Source organism: Ammospiza caudacuta, chromosome 2, assembly GCF_027887145.1.
Source record: "Ammospiza caudacuta isolate bAmmCau1 chromosome 2, bAmmCau1.pri, whole genome shotgun sequence".
Classification (NCBI taxonomy): Eukaryota; Metazoa; Chordata; class Aves; order Passeriformes; family Passerellidae; genus Ammospiza; species Ammospiza caudacuta.
The window spans coordinates 50,231,336-50,253,359 of NC_080594.1; the positions used below are offsets into that span (position 1 = coordinate 50,231,336).

A 22,024-nucleotide genomic window follows, 5' to 3' on the forward strand; every position below is an offset into this window, starting at 1 on the left:
ACAGGATGAAAAGGTTCCTACAATTTTCTCTCTTCCTTATTCTCTTTTTCATGCTCTCATGCAGAAAAGACACAGTAGATTACATCCATAAAAGCAAAACCTGCTAATGTATGTTCTTCAATTGTGAGACCCTGTTTCATAGGGAAGATTGTAAAACCTTCAACAAGTACATTACATACAAATGCAGTATTAACGGGATAAATGAGACAGTTTCTTACACTGAAGATAAAATACAGCTAATAGAATAAAATACAATAAATATATCTATTGTGAAACATAGCAGATAAGATGTCAATATTTAAAGCTAAAATAAAAAAGTACACTGGAAATAAATAGTGAAATATCCAGAACAAAGTCTTTAGCCTTAGTTCTGAATCTTGTTCTCAAGAGAAAATTGTTAGGAAGGACCTGCTGTCCAATTAAATTGGACAAAAGGCCATCTAACTATCTAAGTGGCTTAAGGAGGAACAAGGAAAAAGATGAACACAGAAAAATTTCCCTTTATTTTACTCTCCCATTTTCTGGGAGTCTACAATTTAGAGTCCTCCTAAATCACAGGCTGCATTCAGAATACACTTTTTTCCAATCCTCTTGGGCCAGTTTCCCACAAATTTTTCTGCTTCCTCTCTGTTTGCATTAATTCTTTTGATTCTATATCCTCATATTTCACTGAATTTCCCATAATTATTTCCCACAGCTAACTGGTACCCCAAGTTAAAATATATTCCTTTCGTTTGATTTTAATCTCCTGCCCAGGTGATGCCATGTCTATTTGAAAACCTAGTTGCACCAGAGTGCTGAGAGCTGGGTGCCTCCAGCCTCCTAAATATGGGTATTGAACAAACAGGAAGGATGGATTGCCAGGAGAAAATGAGAAAAGACAGCACAGCTGTCAGGAAAACATATAGGCAAACATGCAAGTTAGGTTTCTGGACTATTGCCTAAATATTTAAATGGTGGTCATACTTTCTTCTTGTACCATTAGGAGGGGATTCCTGTTTTTTAAAATCTCAGTGACCGTAATACATAAATTATAAACAAATAATTAATTCCTTAGAAGCATGATGTTCTCAATCTTTTATTTTCTTGCTTCTCTACATGCTTCTTGTATTTTATGCTGTCATTCATGTTTTAAAGTAACATATTTAACTCCATTTTCTTACAAGCTACAAAGTCAAAGCCCTACTGCTGAATGCCACCAGTTCCCCAAAATTCACTTGTTCTCTCTCAGCAGCCAGTGCACCAGGAAGTATAAATTCCATGTTAACCTTTTCTCCAGTGTGTTCCACAAGTGTGTGACAGTGAGGTATTTAGCAAACTTGGCTATTTTCTTCCTGGATAGCTAAGCTGTTCCATCAGCAACATAAAAATGTTTAAACAACACAGCAACAAACCATGCACTGTGCCAAGTTCATTGTTGGGAGGTTACTTTTAATTACAAGGTCCTGATTAACACACTGGAACAAGGCAATAACTTACTTCAAACAGTTCCAAATCATTGTACTTAAAAATGCTGACCCTTGTCATAAGCAAGGACAAGTGACAAAAACAAAAGAAAACTGTTTTGGCTCTGAGTGAATTCCAAGTTCCACGACAGAACTTTGCAGAAACACAGTAATCTATAAAAGCCATCTTTCAAACATTAATTTTGTAGTACCATAAACAGCCAAACTCTTCCCCTTAGTAGCCCAAATCTCAAAGTGATGGTTTCATTCAGAAACTTATTTTTAAACAAGGTTTCTGTACAGGATTTTCCTTTTTAAATCTTGAATTGATTTTTTTTATTATGCAACCTAGCATAACTTCGTCCTTTTTCTTCTCCTCCTCCTCATTATCATTATTATTTAAATCCAGTTTATTTAGTCTGTTAACTGACAGAAGCATTTTACTCACACATTTTGCCCAGAGGCAGCATTATCTGTTTCTTAGAAAAAGCATTCTGGTTGTAATTCAGTCTCTGCAATTGTATTAATGCAGGGACAGATCCTGGCTTTATTTGAAACTCTTAGCTGCAGTTCTTCCATATGGAAATAAAACATGAAATTACAATATTTAGGACCTAGTTGAAAATACAAGATAATAAGGAAGTGTACTTCTCATCATAGCAGTGTTAAGCATGGTAAAAATGAATCCAGAAGCTTTTGTAGAGAAGTTTCCTTCCTTAGAAAGAAGAAAACAACTGACAAAATGTGGGACAAGCTGAGCAGCTTCTGCACTGCTGCCTCAAGAGGGTACCTGGGTGAGTTGATGAACATCTGAACTTTGAACATTACAACAGACTCTTACTTTCTATTGCCACACGTGCATGAAAGCCTCTTTTATTTTCTCATCCCAGGAAACGGAAGCCATATGAAAGAGAACACCTTCAGAATACGTAAGCAGTGCTGGCAAGATTAATCTAGAGCCATAGATTACAAATAAAATAGAAATCACTGGGATGATTAATTTGTGAAAATCTCTACTCCTTAATTTAATCAGAAAACAAATTATAAATGTAACCAAGATAAATGACCAATTACTTATTAAAGCTAATAGGGTGCAGCTGATAGGGCCTAGTAGTTAAAGTCAAAGTTACTTTTAGCTGGAGTTCGATGGGCGAGTCCAGTAGGATGGTTTGGGTGAATGAAAGACATGAGCTGGTTTTAAATAAGACAGGTGGTTCTTCCACACCTATTAACTCTTACTTGATGCTACCTGTGCAGTGGGAAGTTGGCCTCCCAATAGCAGTGCTGGTAGCCAGGAGCTTATGTAAGGGAAGCCCTCTGTTGGAAAGCCAGGTTACAGCGTGGTTTAACTGGTCTTGAATTTGTGTAACAAAATTAACCAAATCCAGTGTGTTTTCAGAGACCACAAAGTATTTCCATAACACAAAATAAAAATATGAAAAAAATACAGAAATGCCAAATTTGGCATTCTGATCATGTAACAAAAATGCCAGGTGAGATCAACGAGCCTTGCCTTGAAGCCAAGCAATGGTCGCACAGACTGCGCTGTAACTGCAGGTCAGGTACTTTCCAGCTGAGTCAGGTAGAGAGGGCAGACGTGACACAGAGACAAACATCTCAGACATAAGCGATACTGTCCAAGTGTTAATCTCTCACCTCTCCCTGCAAGAGCTAGCACACAGCTTGGAGGAAGGTGTGTTTATTAGCAGGGATTGAATTTGCTCCTGGTTGGACCCAGGCTAAATGAGTTGCTGACAAAGTAGGTACCAGCCTTTCTCTACAGTTCTCATGTGCTGAGTACTCCTCAGCTCTCCTGCTGAACCTCAGGCTCAATGGAACTGTTAGATCAAAGAACTAATCAAAACAAGCTCTTCATTACTGTTGTATCCATTTATGATCAACCTACTTCAGACTCAAAATATTCTCATAAAACATGCACAAAATTTAGTCAAATTCAAAATCAAAGGTTGCTATGGAACATGTGGTGAGAGCAGTGCTGAGAAAATTGACTGTTTCAAGGATTAAGCGTCCTGAACAGAGATCTTAGAACAAAGATGGATTTTGAAAAAAATTTTGGTGCTTTTCATCAGCAAGAGGCATAACATTCTTATTCTCTTCCATTTCGCCTCCAGGAAGACAAAGAAGGGAAAGAGACAGTGGAATATTAAATGATGTAATACCTCAGACACATAATTCGTCTTAATGATATAGGTGCTTTCTTTGTTAACTGGGCACTCTGTGCCAACAGTGTAAGTACATAGAGATTTAGGAGGCTCTGTCTGTTCAACAGATGGCTGCTGAAATTTGCACTGCACTTGGAGCTTGATTAAAACTGTGTGACAAGTAACTCTTCTTATCACAATAATGTGTATCTGTTGTCATGGCTTCAAGTAATGACACTTTGAGTAGCAAAAGTAAGCCATGTTTTGTGTTCCTATTGGATCACCATTGTATTTGACTAATATGAATTGGGGACTTCAGACCCATAAACAATTTTCCCTCTGTTTAAAATTATCCAGCTAATACAAGTGAAACAACTTCTCCAGAACTGCACACCTACATACAATATTAATACTTTCAGAACAACAGCAAAATCAAATTCTCAAAAGACCAAATAATACAAAGGACTGTCTCTCTCCCAGAACAGAACACTAACCAAAAGAAGACTTTTCATGTGCATTAGCAGGGACGGTTAAATACAGACTGATAACCATGTGACTACAGAAGAGAAAATGTTATGCTTGTATTTGTAAAGGAGGAAGTTTGCCTAGGAAATTAACAGACTCTTTAGTCTGAATCTGAACTTCACAAGACTTTACAGTCAAATTTGAAGGCAGGATTGGCTGAGATGTAGGGAGCTCTGTTCCAAGAGAAGAGGAATCATGTACCATAAGGAAATTGATAACAGTAAAGAGGAGTGGTAGCTGTGCACAGTGAAAAGAAGAAGGTTGAGCAGTTTCTGGGATCAATCAGGGAAGAATCAGGAAGAGGAAAAAGCGATGTGGTGGTCTTTATGACTGAGGCAGTCAGAGCAAACACCGAGGCCCAAAGAGATCACTCACTGAGCCTGTAATTAAAGACGCCTTTGCCTCTACAGGGATGCAGGACTGTCGTTTCCTGAACAACAATGACCCCTTCTTCCTGTCTTAAGTTTAACAGGTCTGTTCTATATGGAGCTACAGACCAGGAATCAGTGACAGAAAACACAGTTATTGCAGAGTAACATGTTTTTATAGAGGAATAAACCTGGTTTTACAGAGGAATAATGAATTCTGCATAATTTTTGTTTTTAGGGGGAGAGCAAAAAGTATTTGGGTTTTTTCCCTCATGGATTGTTTTACACAAGGTCAGTATGGCTCAGCTGATGGCCCCAAGAATCAATTTGGCTTGCTTTTTCCCCCAAAATTCATAAGCAAAGCATACAAATACAGCTGCAAAGCTCTTCCAGTCTCTGCCTCACCCAGCACAGAGCCGCTCAAATGGGCACTTTTAAAGCCCTGAGATCCAAAGTCACACCTCTCCTCACGCACATAGGGTTTAACACGCAGGAGCTATTTAAACTCTTCTAGGAAGGTCAAAGGGAAGACTTACAACCAATATAACATAATACCTTTCATGTTCTCATTACCTGCCTACCACATCTGGTACCAGTGTTTTGTCCTGAAGATCATATGTGCATGTTTGTCCTTGTGTGTATACAGTAATCCATCAGAGCATTCTTAGATTAATACAGTGTAAGACATGACATGGGCCAGGTTCACTCCCTGACTACATGCTTGTCTCAGCATTTCACAATTCTACAATACACTAGCGAAGAACAATTTCATACAGGAAAAAAAATTCTTTTCTTTTAAAAGGTGTGCCAGCCACTAAATCTCTAAATAGAGTGGTAAACCTGTCACAACTAGAAATAAAATCTCTTCATCACCAGATTCCAACTTGTGTGACTTTTCTTTTTGCTTCACTTTACTAATTGGTCAGTTGTGCCAGATAATTTGCTTAAGTCTAAAACAGACCAGAAAGGCTTAAAATAACATTTCAACGGTTAGGCTGTGCAATTTGAGTTGCTAGTTTTACATGGTGGGGATTTACATTGTCTTGGCTAGTCTTTGAATATATTGGCTCATAAAACTAAAGGTCTCTCCATGAGCAAATGATCTGTCAGCTGTCCCAGCAGTACAAAATAGCCACTGATTTCCTTGAAGATGGGTTTGCTTTTGACAGGTGCAGAAAAGAGTCTTGAGCCTGCCCCCTACTAAATCAATTCATTACACAACTGCCATTCAAAAGCTGTCCACGCTTCACGAAGCACATGAGCATTGCTGCTGCTGCTCTGTACTGCCGCAGGAGCTCAGTCACAGATGTAGTTCTCATCTGGTTGGGAAGCTTGTTAAAATCCTCTCATTAAAACCCTCCATGGCCTTATTCAAGTCCTTCTCGCAGCCCTTGACCTTTTCCCCTCAGCTGGAACACATACAGGTATAGCAGTCGGCTATATCACAGCAGGCAGGAAAAACATTATGGTGTCCAGCTCCTAGATTTTCCCATAAACACTTATGTCTTTTACACTTGGAATAGACAAGAATACTACATCTTCATTTGCTCATAATAATAATTTTTCAAGCATCACAAACCACAAGTATTTCTGCGACAGTCACATTAAAAGGTTCAATTTATCATAAATAATTTCCCTTTATCCCTTCCCCTTTAAGTATTGCATACGAAAAGCATTCATGCAGCTCATTAAGAGGCACCAACTTTTTTCTGAGTAACAGCCTTAGTTTATCAGACCAGCTTCATAAATCCTTGGAAACGAGTTCTGCTTACGCACTTCTAGGACTCTGAAAACAGAATATGCAGAGAAAGTGGCATCAAGGACTGGCAAACCACTCTGTTCCTTGTGTGTTGGAATCTAAAGGACAGTTATATTTAGAAGACAAAAACTGCAGGAGAAACTGAGACTGAAACAGATACAGTAAATAGATGATGTTCTTTTCAAACCTCATGGGACAACATGTTGGTGTTCAGTGAGAGGAAAAACAAAAACTTGTAATTAAATATGTGATTCTCTGGGAAGATTTATAGCCCCTCTGAGAACAGATGACATGTTATGCCACTATCAGGAATGCCACTGCAAATTGGAAGAAAGGCAACAAGTACCAATTAGCCGCTCACAACTTTGGCATATTTGATTGTTATTCATTTGATATTTGCTTGCTGATTGCACTAATAAACAAAAAGGGAAAAGCCTTTGGAAAGGATTTATAATGTGTACAAGGAAATCCTCATTTCACTGAGAAGTGCATATTTGGTGCTCCATGTCTTCAGGAATTATGCCCATCAATTTGTTTCACCTAAGGGCATAAAAGAAGAGGGCAAGGACAAACTAACTTGGTTTTACATTCCCTTATGAGCCTTACCTGCTCAAACAGTACCTTCTTCCATCCAATAATGTAGTCTTATTAGAAAAGGAAGAATTAGACCACTTGCCAAGGATTTCTATATATCCCATGACTGAGCCTACCAGAGGCCACAGTGAGCCAATGAGACCCTCAGGCATGCTGCTGCCATGCATGTGCACATCCTGCACACGGGATGTGGGGCATAGCCCATCGTGTCCATGAGACAAAGTCCCTGTCCATAGGCAGAAGCACATGGCTCTCCTAGAGCTTCTCGGGATTCCTGTATCTCCAACAATGCATTCACTTCAGAGTGTGACAAGTGCCCACACCACACAGTGCAGTCACGATTTTATGTCTACCACATCATTCTCCAGGAGAAACTGGCTGTTCATGGCATGGACAGGTGCAATGTTTACTGGGTAAAGGCTCTGAGGCCAGAGTGTGGTGGTGAATGTGCATCCATCTGGCAGATGGCCAACAGTGGTCTTTCCAAGAGCTCGCTACTGGGGCCAGCCCTGTTTAATATCCTTATTGGCTATCTGGATGAAGGGATACTCAGGGTTTGTCTTAGAAGAACTTTATACTAATTTCAGGCAGAGTCAAAGAACTCAGTCCTGGAGCTCTTATCTGTGATATTAGCTGCAGTGAGGTAGAGTGGAAGCCTGCCAAGGTGAATGGGAATTCAGAGAGCTTTGGATGAGATCCCATAAGAGCAAAAGGTTGCAGAAGTGAGGCCCAAAGCAGACCACTGGCCATTACAATAAAGTCAGCCAGCCTCACTCTACTACTAATACTTTTATAATAGTGACAGAACACATTGGTGTACTGTACATCTTTGCTCGACTGCAGGCTTCCATGTGATGATTTAGGGGCAGGAAACAGTTGGGGAAAGAAAAGGCAGGAGGGACCGACTGCCCTGGCACACAGCATGGAGCAAGCACTGCATCTGGGTCTCACCCATGTCTTCCAATCCCCTTGGAAATCCCTGCAACGTGAGTTGAAGAGCTTTAAGTTACTGCCATTATTCTGTTAAGTTTTCACATGTATTCAAACTCCTACACAACACAAATTATTCTAATTTTAGCATTTAGCTTTATAAACATTTAGATAACTTAATTTGTCTCTCAATCACACCTCAAGGCCCAAGCTCAGGGGCACACAGCTGTCAAAAATCTTCAAGAGGAAATGTGAAGGGGAAGGGAAGAAAAACAACCCTTCTCCTGTTAAACTCTGTACAGGCAGGGGAATCACCGGGTACTTCTATAGCCACTTGCATGGAGTAAATAGAGTTCTGCATGAATTCTGCACACCGTGCCTGGCAGCAAATCTAGAATCCAGGCAGCTCTTTCTCCTTTACAAGACATTATTGTGGAACCTGTGGCATTCTTTAGGAAAGTAGTTGTGACAGGGTTGTCTCAGGGAAAACAACAGTCCCCCAGGTGGTGACAGAGCTGGAAGGAGGTGGCACAGGCTGGCCAATGTGAGCATGAAAGCAGCAGCAGGATCCAGGCAGAAGAGCAGGAGTGGACTGAGCTGGAGGAGATGTGAAAGCAGTGAGGAAGGACCATCACATCCTGAGCGGCTGAGGAGAGCAAGGGGTGGGGAGGAGAGATCTGCGAAGGTGACAGAGGGGCCGCCAAGTGGTGACCTGGAGAGGCAAGAGAGAGCCATCAAGGAGAAGCTGGGCCTTCCCAAATGATTCTTCTCTCTTGGCAATGAAGGAAAACTTAGGGAAATGTGCAGATTAAGCAAAGGAGTGAAGAGCTACAGTAACAAAGAGCTACAGTAATGTGAAAAGGCAGGTAGAAAAAAGAAAATATCACTGGAACAGGTTATCACTTTTTGTTTGTTTGTTTGTTTGTTTGTTTGTTTAAAGAGTGAAAAAAACCAAAGCAACCCTAGACACTTTCAGCTCACAGGACCAACCAGCATATACACAGCTCACCTGAGGTCTGTGGCCTTGACAACATTGTGAGTGTTTTATTTTCACTGACATAAACCATTCATTAACCATTTCTCCAATGCATTAAGCATAAACAAGCTTTCATTTCACACAGGTATTTCTTCCTGCCACTGTGATTTCATCTCCTAAACCAAATATTTTTATGCATGGAACCACCAAAAGAAAACAAGTCTGAGACTTCCCACTAATTACTGCATTTCCCAGGAGTTCTCCTGCAGTGTCTGGAGCCAGGGTCTCCTGCCACACTTTTATTTTGTGTAGTCTTTCCATTTTACGACTTTTGAAGCAACTGGTGGTGTTTTTTGATCTTTCCACACAGCTGTTCTTTTCCTACAGGAGCACTGAGATGGTTATTCTTTGGCCTGATACATGAGGCCCCATTTTTTGTTTCAGAGAGTTGAGGAGGCAGAAGCTTTTTAAGACTCTGAGTTTGTGGGTGTAAAGAAAGCAGAAAATGCTACACACTGGCTTCACTTTCACAGTAAAAAATGTGCTTGTGTGATGCATTTCAAAATCCCATGAGCTAAGTATCCAGATGAGACTAGCTGTGATGCATAAGGATAAGGTGGGGGAATTGCCAGAGATCTGTGCTGGAAAAGGAGGTGCGAGCCATGGGCAGCTCTACAGGAGAAGGATGTAGAGCATCTGCACAAAACAACTCCAGCTACACATGTGTGGATTCTAGCACATCTCCTCATGTCCCAAACACTTGAATCCCCTCAGCAACTTATACTATTCTCAGGCATCCTAACTAATTTCTAATATTGAGAGATCAGACATGAACAGGAATGACCACAAGCACATACAAGACCTGATGCATGCAATAACAAAAAACACAAGCTCTCACGACCCCCAAATAACCTCAAACTGGAGATAGCATCACTCGAGCGTGGATTACATTTCAGACTTCTGCTCGGGCCGCAGTCCCAGGGCACCGCAGAGCCGCACAGCCCCGCGGCTGGGCCGAGGCTCGAGGGGCGCGCCTGGCAGCCCGCAGAGCCCCCGCTCCCCCCGGGTGTCCCCAGAGCCATTCCCGGGACACGGCAGCTCCGAGGGATGCGCCTGGCAGCCCGCAGAGCCCCCGCTGCCCCCGGGTGTCCCCAGAGTCCCCCCGGGACGCAGCACCGGCGGTCACGCTCGGAGGAGCGGGATGGTGGTGGGCGCTCCTAACTTGGCGAGGGAACGGGGAAAGAGCACGAAAGGAAACTCGTGAGAGAAAATACCTGCCTTGCCGCTCTGCCGGCTCCTCGGAAAGCGCAGCAGGCGCTTGCATGCACAAAGCTTTCCCAGAAATCACGTAAGGCTCTCCGCTGAGCAGGGAGGAAAGCAGGGGCGCTCTCGTTCTCCCCTAACCGCCCCTGCCTGCGAGCAGCCCTTTACGCTTTCCCTCCGTGAGGATTCCCAGCCCTCCGAGCGCCCGCGGGTCCCGAAGGCGCCGCCGCCCCCGGAGCCGTTCCCTGCCTGCTCCGCTCGGGGGCAGGAACAGCTGGGAGGGTGTCAGCACAACACGCTCCATAAATTCTCCCCCAGTCTTCTGCAGACCTAAGTCCTTGAGAAAAATGCCTAAATCCCGTCGTTTGTTGACATAGTAACCACATTTAAGTTTTTACCCCCTTCAGAAGCCCTCTGCATAAAACAATTCATTATGTAAAAGATTTATCCAGTGCAGCGTGCTGGTTTGTGTGGTTTTATTTGTACAAAGAAGAAATAAAGAGACTGGATGTTTATACTCTAGATTTCCCACCCAGACCAAGGGGTTGCTTCATTACAGCAGATAGCATTAAGGACTTCCACAAGTCTTTGAAGGAATGTAACACCAAGTAAAAGGGGGGGAAAAAATCATTATTCAGATAAACAGCCCATTTCTAATACCTAAGTGAAGCAAAATTTTAGGAACTTTTCAGGAGGTCACAAAATGTTTTGTATTTTCCCCCTAACTTATTCACATATATTTATCTGATTTCTTCAAAGATGATTAGAACATTTTAAAAGTTCCCAACTAAATTTGTAAATCTACAGCAGATACTGTGAGAAAGAGCAAAGGGTCAGAAACAAGTAATGCCTGTGGAAGACTTTGCTTTCCCAATTCTATGGAAATGAGCCCTATGGAGATGAGCTCTTTAGTCTCCGGGCAGTGGAGAGAGGAAAGATAAAAGAGAATTGTGCTGCAGGGATCACGTGGGGTTTAATGGGTTTTAATGCATCCCCTCATCCAAAGTGCTGCTACCCTACACAGACCTGCATGCAGATTTCCAGCCCTTTTACTGGTAATTTAGGCTATGGGAGCAGCCTGGCAGGCTTGTGCAAACCATGCCACCCTGCAGGGATTTTTTGACCCCAGTTGCAAAAGGATGGGGGCGGGGGGTAAAATAAAAAAACCCGAACCTTGGTATTTCGAGTTGAAAAGAGTCTTACAAGCAACGTTTCAGTGTTTTAACTCAATGTTGCCTTAAAAACTACTCGATTTACAAATATCTTTCAGGGTCTAATTGTGTATTATTTACTACAGACAATTTTCTCTCTGATCCAGGTTAAATGCATGCTTAAGCTCGGAAGCAGCAGAGCACATAGAGTGAGAGATCTAGCATTTTCCTCCAGCCTTGAAATTCATTACAATTGACCATAACCTTCCCCTCAATACCCAGGCAGCTTCATTTTCTTCACATCATGCTCATCCTCTTCTTCTCCCCTCCCCTCCGAAAACAAAACAAAACAAACTAAACATAAACAAAACGAAAAAAAAAAAATCAGGTAAATTCTTAATCCACATCTTTTTACGGGCAATAGCTGAGAATCATTTCCAGAGTTGTCATTTAAATGAGAAAAGAAAAAAAGAAAGAAAGGGGAAGCTTAAATGCGCATTCACAGCTTTGGAAGTCACACCCTTTGATGACGTTTCATTAGATTTTTTAAGGATAGATACTCAAATATAGTCCCAGCATCAGTACGTATTTCTTAAATTATCACCAGCTGATATCCTGACCCCATACCAACCATATAGGTGCTTATATGTTTTAAGAAAGTGATACGTATTATGAAGTTTGTAAAGCTCTGTTGTAAAGCTCTGGCTCTGCTGTATATTTCACTGTGCATATGACGACAAAATATTTTCAGTATATAAGGTTTGCTACAGTTTTTAATGTATTTCAAAGCAGGCCTAAAAGGGTGGACCACTAACCCTGTACTCTGGCTCCATTCAGTGAAACCCATGGAACTATTGAGAGTGTTTGTAGCTCTGCTGGCTCCAAGGTGGTGGGAGGGAGCTCCACTTCTGCCCAGATCTTCTTTGGACTTGCTGTTGAGCTCGGTCTGACACTGCACCTGAGCAGCGAGGCTCAAGGTGAATGTCACCCTCATCTTTTCCGTGCATCCCTCGCCCCCAGTCTGTGTTTGCAAATGTGCTGGGGCAACTGAGGCAGCCGTTCAGTGGGCTGATCCAGTTGAAAACCAATGGACCCAAAAGCCATCATTTTCTATTTCATCAGCTTGTTAAGCTGACCTGGCTACAGTTGTGCAACTGCTGGATGCAGTCCAGGCAGATGGGTGGGCTGTGCAGTGGGACAGCAGAACAGCAGCCCCCATTTGCTCGAGGTTATTTGTATTTTTAAATTTCCATCTAAGCTTGTTTGTGCCTGAGCTCTCCCAGTCAAATGGGATAACACTCTTTCCTTGTCCTACAGATTGTAAACCTCTGGCTATAGGAAATCAGAGTTTTCACCAACTCGAAAACTCAACTTCGAATAATGTATCATCATCTAGCAAAAAACGATAAAATATACAAGTTAAACTGATTAATTTCTGTACATTGTGCATACCAAACAAATATTCCAATGTTAGCAAAATTGTAAGTACTAAAGTCACTCTTCTTTTTGTAAATTGAGCCCAGATCCATGAAATAAGCTATCAGTGGGAGTAAGGGTGGGGTGTGAAGTCGTATATGTTCTATATTATTTTTCAATGTCGTTTGTGTTAAGTCAGTTTAGCTTTGTTTTTCTGAAAACTTTTAACCAAAATGTGAAAATAACCTGCATGCAGTGTTCGCTTAAAAATTATATAATAATTAAATTGTCTTACCGCACATAGATAACTCAGAATTGTATTAATTTGACATCATCCACAGGATTTAAGAAGATAACAGAAGGTTGCACAAGCACACTTACTAGACCTGCTATTGAAGATGAACCTCTACACTGATGAGATGGCAGAAAGCTCCTACGGCCTTTAGTAACGATGTTCCAGAAAGGAAAGGAGTGAATGAACCCAAGAAATGGGCTCTGGCCCAGAGCCATTAGCAGCTGCTTAGTGCTATGTTTGCAAATGCTCTGGTTCCTGTAGAAACACCTAATCCTTCCTGAATTCTGGCCAGCATTTATGGTTAAGTGCAGACAGTAAAAGGCTGTTCTCATTACCTCCTTCTTATCTGTATGGTCCGTTTTGTGTGACAATGGATTTTCAGCTAGAATTTTAAAGCTTAATTATTCTGGCCACGTATGCGGCATCTATTTACATTGCAATGGGTGCCTAAGACCTATTTGCTGGGGGATGCACGGTGAGGTAGGATCTTTGGGTACTGCCTTAGCCATACGGAACAAAACAGTACAAGGAAAGCACAGGAACCCACAAAGCCCTTAATGCAAATCATAAACTTTCTATAGGCATTCTTGAACTCTGCTATAGAATGTGATACTGATTTATGTCCAGCAATGGAAGTCTCAAATATCCTTTCAACAGTGTCTGGAGGGATTAGCAGATTGTCAGAGCTGGGGCTGAGAACTCCTTCCCATTTTAGGATTGACCTCCTAGGTGCTCCGGCCATAAATAGAGTTTCACAGAATTATTTCCATGGGGTCCTACTCAGTCCACGAGACACAGCTCACAAAAACCCACAAAATACTGAGGCAAACTGAAAAGGCAAAACCTAGAATAAAAGCATGCAGGAAACAAACAAGGTTTGTGGTCCACTCTTTAAAAAGCTAAAGCTGAAATTCCTGGCTTTTGAAGGGATGCCCCTTACCCAAAGCAGGCCAATTAACTGAGCTCATTTTGTGGCTGTTTCACTTGCTCAAGCTTTCTAAACTTTGTGCACATACCTCTGTTCAGTATGCTGTTCTGGAAAGTATTTCAGCATTATCTTATTTTTGATCTTTATTGATTGTGGCCCCTAAATACAACAGTTGTGGATATATCAGCTACAGCAAATAGACCGTGACTGATGAGGTAAGCATCCTATATTCAAATGGGGGTGCAAGTGCTATGTGTTTGCTGCCTACAGCTCTTGATGATGACGCTGTGACAACTCACAGCAGCAGCTGGTGATGAAACAGCTGTCCTCTTTATGCTGAAGCTGGAGTTGGTCTGACTTTACCATTACCTGATCTGTCCCTCTCAATGAGTAGAAAAATCTTCATTTTCTTCCTGTGGGCTTGTTTTGCCCTGTCTTAACTCCTTTACCAGCTCACCACAGATTCAAGATGAGCATCAGTGATGCTCCAAGGGCAATTGTAGGAGTGCACACAAGTGGAAAGGGAAGAGAAGCTGCCTGGAACTTTTTGGCAGCAGTTATCTTTAAGCCCGGTTCAGATATACTGCCTGACTGTACCCTTGGGACACAGCTAGAGATGTTGTCCAGGCCACAGATTAACAGGGTTAAGAGGTTATTTCTTTATGCCTCTCACACTTCCATGAAGATTACTGCCTCCTCAGACCTGCCAACAGGGTGGCACCTTTTGTATCCCCTCAGTATCAAAATGATCTGGAAAACCAGAAATCTCCTGTGAAAATCCCTGAGGCAAGTACAGATCATTTTCACAGAAGTGTGCCAGGGAATGACGAAATGAGCAATTATATCACTGCATCAGAGGGTAAGGCTTCACCAGGTGCATGCTTTACTTAATGCCTTATTACCATTGAAACAGGGCAGAGTCTCCTCTCTCTCTCATGGACAGTTGTCTTTGCCCCCACCTCATGCCAACTCCACCATTCCTCTGAACAATTGGATGAACCAGTTCAGCTCACTTAACTGACAGAAATGGTTTTTTTATTTTTCCTGTTTTTTATAGCCTGTGAGATGAACCAGGTCACAGAGGTGTGATGGAGCATTCAGAACATGCAGTCAGGAACCCGGACCATGCTTGGGCTGGAGTGCATTGTGATGGGAAAGAAGGGAAAGAAGGGCTCAGTGTACAATAACATCTTAACATGGGTCAGCTGCAGCCTCCCCTGAACAATAGCTGTTATTGCTATTTCCTAGCTGAGCCTGAGATCTGTCCCAGCACATACTTTACAAGCTGTGGTGAGGATAGATGGATGGTTTGCACAATGCTGGGGACCTTTCATCTCCTCTCAAGGAAAAGCTCTTTCTTGACATAGACAGGAACAAGTCCCAGGAAAGCGTTAATTTGTTTAAAGCTGCTGTGCAGCTCCTTTGCCCTTCAGGGACCTGGGAGCTTTGAATCACCAAGGCATCCATTCAGATGATGCAATACTTGTACCTGGATACACTGCCAGAGGACAGTAGGAGAAAAATCAGGAAAACCAGTGGAAGATTAATTACTCTCTTTTCATCGGGCCTTGTTACATTCATTTGAGCTCCTGCCTTCTGATTTACCAAGTTACCTTGGTGATTCTTGACTGCTTGGCTTGCAAGCCTACACCAGCTCCACTCCAGCCCAGGTACAGATGCTGACATCAACTTCCTCCTCCCGCTGGCACTTGCCAGCTAATGAAATACAACTGCACAGAGGAGGAAGGAAATTCAGGGAGTGTCAAATACCAGCCCGAGTGCCAGCATACCATAGCAGGCTGGTGCAGTCACCCCTGGCTTTTCTTCAGAAGGATTTGGGGAATGTCACTTCTTTTTGTATTATATTTTGTAGCAGATACTTATAGGGTGACATTCTGCCTCCTCCCTGCTGGCTTTTGTGCTGTGCAGGTTGCTGTAGCTGGTCATGTTTCAAACAGGGCTGAACACTTGTGGGAGTGATTTCAATTTACTTTTTAAATGTCTGCTTACAGAAAGGTGACATTATGAAGACGTAGTTTGCCTTCTAGAAACGAAAATCCTTTCAAAGGTCTCCCAACATTAGTGTTCAAATCTCTTGCTCAGCTGACATAACAAGTTGAAAGACCTGCATCCTGCCCTGACTGATAGTTTTGAATTTCCTCTTCTAGCCATGAATCTTCTGGATGAGAAGTGCTCAGAGAGGAAGGACTTGGAAGCTGTATGCTTTCCCAAGCACAGCCTTCTTGTGACACATCACCAATCAATTAATATTGGAATATTGTTTTTTAAATGGGTAATGTATCTGCATGTAGCCCAAGCTGTGATACCAACTCCACCAGTAACCTCTGACCATTGAATGAAGTTAAAATCTGGCTGCCATGGAAAGAAGGCCTTTACTGTCCTCCTCACCAATTTCCCTTTCCATCCATCCCCATTTCCACATTCCTCCCTCTCCCTATTTACTTGTCCTGACTTAATTCTCTGCCATTCTTGTGATTGAATTGGCTTATTCTTATTCTGTCATTGGAGCAGTGCCAGAGCTGGCAACAAAGCAAGCAGCAAAGATGCACGGTGAAGAGGAGAGGAAGAATGGGTGAAGAAGGTGTGAAGAGTGAAATCTTGCCCAAAATCAACCTAATCAATAGCCAGAAGGCGGGGCAGGGCACGAAGGTTCTAAAAGCCAGAGTTCCAGTGAAGGTAGCAAATTGTTGTGCCCGTGTCTGCAGAGGATGCTGTAGTCTGAGGTGCTCCTAGTCTGGTTATATACAGCTTCAAGCCAACATGAGAACAAGGAGCTGACCATCATCCACCTTCATGCTCTAGGCAGCTCCAGCACTTTCTAGTCATGCTGCACTGGGTGTTCAAGCAACCACAGGAGGAAAGGGTGGTCTGTGGCTGTGGGAAGCATATATAATTTGTCCATTTAAGTCCCTTTAAATAAATCTTCTCTTCTACAAAGCAAATCTCACTCTTTGGCATGGATAAGCCTGGCTTCTCAGGCCCCTGGGAATACTAGTCGGGACAGCAAACCCTCGCAGAACCTGCTGGACCTCAGCTGGTGGCTACTGTCATGCTCTCCAGGACTTGCCATATGACCTGACTTACTTGGAATCTCCAGTTAGCTGGACTGTCCTGGACTGAAGGGCTAATTAACTCATATTCTTGCTAGAGTGGCCCCATCCCAAAAGAATGACTGAGGAAAGTGACTCCCAAGCACAGAGAGTTGGCCCTTTCCCAGCTGCCATGTGGGAATATACAGAAAGCCTTTGAGGAGCCAGCTCAAAAGACCTCATAGTATCTGTGCTTAGGTCCTGACAAGATGACTTCATATTTCCTGCCCCAAGGCTTTTTGAGCAATATGTATGTAAAAGCTGAAGCTGAGCATATTTTAAAACTCATTACTCCTATATGTAATCAGTGCCTTATTAGATTTCCAGCAATGCAAAGGGACTAATAGTTAATTTGGAAGCTACCTGGAAGCCGCTTTTTCTTTTATGTTCGCCAGTGTTTTTCCATGTTGCCCCATGTAACTAAATTAAGTGTTCTGATAACAGTGCTAAGAGCAGTGGAAAAGCCAACATATTAAATAAACTTGGCCACCTGTCATATTTTACATGCCATTTCTTGCTCACAGCCTGTGAGTTTAAATGTCTGGCAGCTGAAGCTATGGCACAGAGTGGAGTGTCCTTGGAATTCACTATTCCTTGCTTCATCTGAATTTGGTGACCTTTACTTTATCTGTTCACCAGGGCAAGAAACACAGAGCTTTTTGCACAGCTGATCTGCAGCCCAGATGGTTGCAACCCTATTGGGACAAAAGAAGAATTGTTTAGAACTACCCAGAGAAATCTTTGAACCTCAGGACTGCAGGAAGACTTCAGTACATCAGCAGGGTACAGCCACCATCCAATCCAGCCACTACACTGCCAGGATGCCAAGAAAGTCAAGAGAAGTTTTGTTTTTTTGTGGTTTTGGGTGTTTCTTTGGGTTTTGGGTTTGGTTTGGTTTTGGTTTTTTTTTGGTTGCCTGGCAACCAAAATTATTCTGAACATAATCTTAGTATTATTCTGAACATAATCTTAGTATTATTCTGAACATAATCTTGTTCACTGATGGCTATTATTGAGTTATAGCCATGTTTTCTTTTCCAGCCCCAGCTTTTAGTTGGAGGTGAGAAGTTGGCTTCCCAACCAGTCTGCTCCTGGAGACTGGCAAGGCAAGACAACATCTGTGACCAAATAGCCCAGAATAGGGCCACAACTCATCTGCTGGCATTTCAGGGCAGGAGAAGGTATGGGGAACAAAGTGGTTCCTTATTCAGAACAGAAATATGTTTACTTTGACATTGGTGACACACTGTGGGGGTTGTATTTACCATGTGCACCTGTACTGACATCACACTGTGTGAGTGTATTCAGCAAGTCCAAAATCAAATTAAATGGACTGTGTTATTTAGAAGATATTTACTCCTATGTGGAGGTACTTAATTACTTTGTTGACAAGTGCTGTAGAAATGTTAGTCTATTAAGGAAAGTTAAGCAGAACCTCTTACAGATCATAAAAGTTTAGTAGAGGGGTTGACCCCTGCAAAGTTTGGTAACATCACCAGTGTGAAGACAAGGTTGCTGTCCTTCTGGTCCTCTGGAAATTCACCCTCTGTAACTCCTTAAGGTCAGCAAAGCCACTGTGATCTGTGGAGCATATCCCATCAGGGTTTTATCTTCTGCCCCTCTGTGAGTGGCTGACACTGCCTGCTAATCCCTGCTCACAGAAACACGGCTCAGCCTAGCCTTCACAAAGCTTACTCCAGACTTTTGCTGGAATAGTTCTCTGAGCTGCAAGGGCCCCAGTGGCATTCACACCTGTTTTGCTAAGTAGCAGTCATGGATCCTGCAGTCGGTCACATTGGGCCACCAGTTTAGCTGTCAGTGAGTCAAATACAGTGGCTGTTGGATTATAATCACACTGGTGCTACAACCAAATGTCACTTGACACAAGACTTCAACCTCCTACAAACATGATATTCTCTATTTGTAGAAGGACAAAGAGCTTAGTATGTACTTTTTATAAAGTCACAGGAAGCTACACAGAAAACCGTGGTTTTCTAGAGAAGTATGTTACTGCCAGAGGGACAACATAATCTTTTTTTTTGAAAGAAAATTTTTTTAAAACCCTCAACTTAGTGCCATGTACTTTAGCTTTCTTGGCACACCCTGGGGTGTTTACCAGTGGGGACAAGAATTTACACTGTTCAAATGCCTCAGAGAAGTGACTGCTCTAATCGAACCACCCAAAGTGTGATTATGGCAATGGCTTCCCCAGAGACTTGTGTTTTGGTTTTAAGTAAACAACTAGCCATCCAAGTAGGAGAAGGATGACTCAGATAAAATCACACAGATCTGTTATATATAGCAAACATTAAATATGCTTAAGATTCCTCTGATACTTTAAAAATGACAGTTCAAATTATCACCCTCTGAAACTCCAAAGGTTCTAATTTAACAACTACAATAAAAATAATTTATTTTTAAAATAAAAATACTTCTGCCTCTTTTGAACTAGGCCAAATGGCCCATTTCAAAATAATATTTTATTACTTTGGACACAAATAGCCCAAATTTCTGGCTAATATTTGCTGATTTCAGAAAACATAGCATTGCTTATACCTAAAAAATAAGAAGATGCAGAGTTTGCCAGCCAGCATCCTTCCTGTTTGTACAAACTCCAGTCCTCTGAGCTGTACTGGAGGTTTAGGCTTTTCTGTGGGATGAAGGATTTCTGACAATGCCTACCTTTCAGACCCATGCCAACTATTCTTCAGGCACAGAGTAACCCATTCTTGAAATGTGCTTTTTCCTCACCTACCCTTACTCACAGGGCAGTGTAGTTGGTCAAAGCAGACAACAGCTCAAAGAAAAGGCAGTCATGGAGTAATTTCCTTTTGTAAATAATTTTATATAAGACTCTTTCCCACTATTTTACATCAGTGCACAGATGTGTGTTTCAGTTCTGGTTATGTACACCAACAAAAGACAGAAGCCCAGTGATGTACATTGGAATACACTTTTGCAATTACAGATACATTTCTGGAAACTGAACTTCAGCAGCAGTTAGTTCCCTAGGAAATAACAGGAAAAGAGCACTGAAACTTTGCTCCTACTACCTACCCTAACCTGCTTCATGTTTTCCTTAGTGTCTTCCCTCTGCAGCATTGCAGGTGGATGGAGGGACACTTGCTGGGAGCAGAAGTCACACTTCTCCCCCCTGCCTCCATCAGCACTGCAGGCACCATTTGCACAGTGAGCTGGGAATGTTTGGGGCTCAGAGGACAGCTGTGTTTGCCCTCTTTCCCTCTCTTATGCATGCATATAATCACCTCTATGCAAAAAGCATCCTCAAAGTCTTCAGGAGCACACAGTCAACTAAGCTGGAGAGAAAGTAATAGGGAGAAAAACAAGGTTTGCCTCAGACAGGCACAAACACCAGTGCCACCCTCAGCCACAGGGAGACATCAATTCCCAAATGCAGGTTTCCTTCCCCAAATGCTGGGAGAGGGGCCCTGGACAAATGAGGTCAAGCCTGGTTCAGTGAAAGGAGGATATAGGTCTTTTAATGTGTAATGAGGCAGAACCTAAAAATCTACAGAAGACAAAGGAAAAGCAGCCAGGTCAATAGGAAGTGTCAGATGCAGCCCTGAATCTGTAGATGCTATGAAAGGGATGAAGCACATTCGAGACCTGGACATAACAAGGACTCCATTAGCTGAACCCCAGTTTTCCTTTGCAATTTAGCAGAACTCCAAACCACAGAACACTGAGATACTGTGGCCATAGGGTCAGGAGAAACACCTCTCTTGTCTTTGGGTCTCTGTTTTTGTACTATGGTTCTGGAGGTAGAAGAGCTGCTCAAAATTGCCTTGGACATGAGGGAAGGCTTTGGGTTTCCTCATGAACTCTTGGATCACATCCATTCCTGCCTAGGTGTCACTTGTGCCCTCAGTCCTGACTGGGATGGCAGTCAGAAGAGGGCAGAGGGCAGGGTGAGTAAGGATTAACAACTTTTTGGCATTTCTGATAAATCCAGGCCTGCCTAATTATGCTGTAAGAGATTAAAGGTGAAAAACCTGCATCTAGATGGTGACATGCTGAAAGACGATGACTGACTCAGGAGAGGGCTTTGAGCTGGAAATCACCTGGGAGATCAGAATCAAAACCCACAGTTGCCTTGCAGCCTTCTCCAGAGTCTGGAGCTAAGCAGAAACTATAGCATTAGTAAAATAAGTGTAGATAGTTATTTACTGCTTCACTGGCAATTTACGCATGATTTTCTCATCCAAAAGAAGTTAATAGAGCTTCCAAAAGAGCTAATACAGAGAAGTTAATAGAAGCAAATGTGCCACTATAGCATCTTCCTGCCTAATAGTTATTAATGGCATGGTTCTTTGGTATCCCATTATAAATACAAATAGTTATGTTTTAAATGGGAATGGTGAGTGACAACAGTCCTTTCATCTTTGCTCCACAGTATCTTTTAATCATCACTAACAAAAAACTTGCTTTCCATTTTGTCATATTTCTCATAGAATCAATACTCAGAATTCATCAAAATTCTGGGCACAAAGCCAGCTTTTCACAAATAATAAGCAACAGCAATAATTAATGATTTAATGTAGCACTTGTGAGAAGTATCAGACTTGACTGTGCCACAAAATCAAATTCTTTATCTTAGAAAACAAAGATAATGCCAATAGTGGCAGCTCAACTCCACCCCTGCTGCCTCAGAGTGGCAGCCAGGCTTGGAAAGGCCCCTTCTAAGCCCAGTGACACTGAGAGGACATGCTGATATGGTCATTGGCCTGTGGACATCTTTCTGCAGTGACCCACTACTCACATTTCCACCTCATCTGCTGAAGTGCAACCAGCCATTGCACACTGCACACCTACATCCCAGGGATGTGACACTCATCTTGTGTCACCTTGAGCAAACACTCCAAGAAACCCATGCAAAATCCAGCAACAACTGGAAAAAGATTAAAGGGAAAGACTGAAAGGCATTCCCTGTCATTTCCTTTGCCCTGGAGCCAGGTGAAGGTATGAAAAGTGTTGTTGCTCAGACTGCTGTGGCTTGAGCCAGTCAGTCCCATAACACTGGGTTATTTTAATTATCCAGTTCCTTGTGGATTGTTTTAGATTTTACAGTCTTATTACTCCTA

At 42.3% G+C, this 22,024-nt stretch overlaps 1 protein-coding gene across 1 annotated transcript in view; it reads right to left on the reverse strand.

Annotated features, from left to right (window-relative positions):
* Positions 1 to 10,112, reverse strand: part of SPATA13 (spermatogenesis associated 13) — a 71,669-nt gene extending 61,557 nt beyond the window's left edge. The window contains exon 1 of the mRNA XM_058825096.1: positions 10,034 to 10,112. The gene's annotated coding sequence lies outside the window, so the exon portion shown is untranslated. The remainder of the gene's footprint in view (positions 1 to 10,033) is intronic.
* Between the last annotated feature and the right edge of the window lie 11,912 nt (positions 10,113 to 22,024).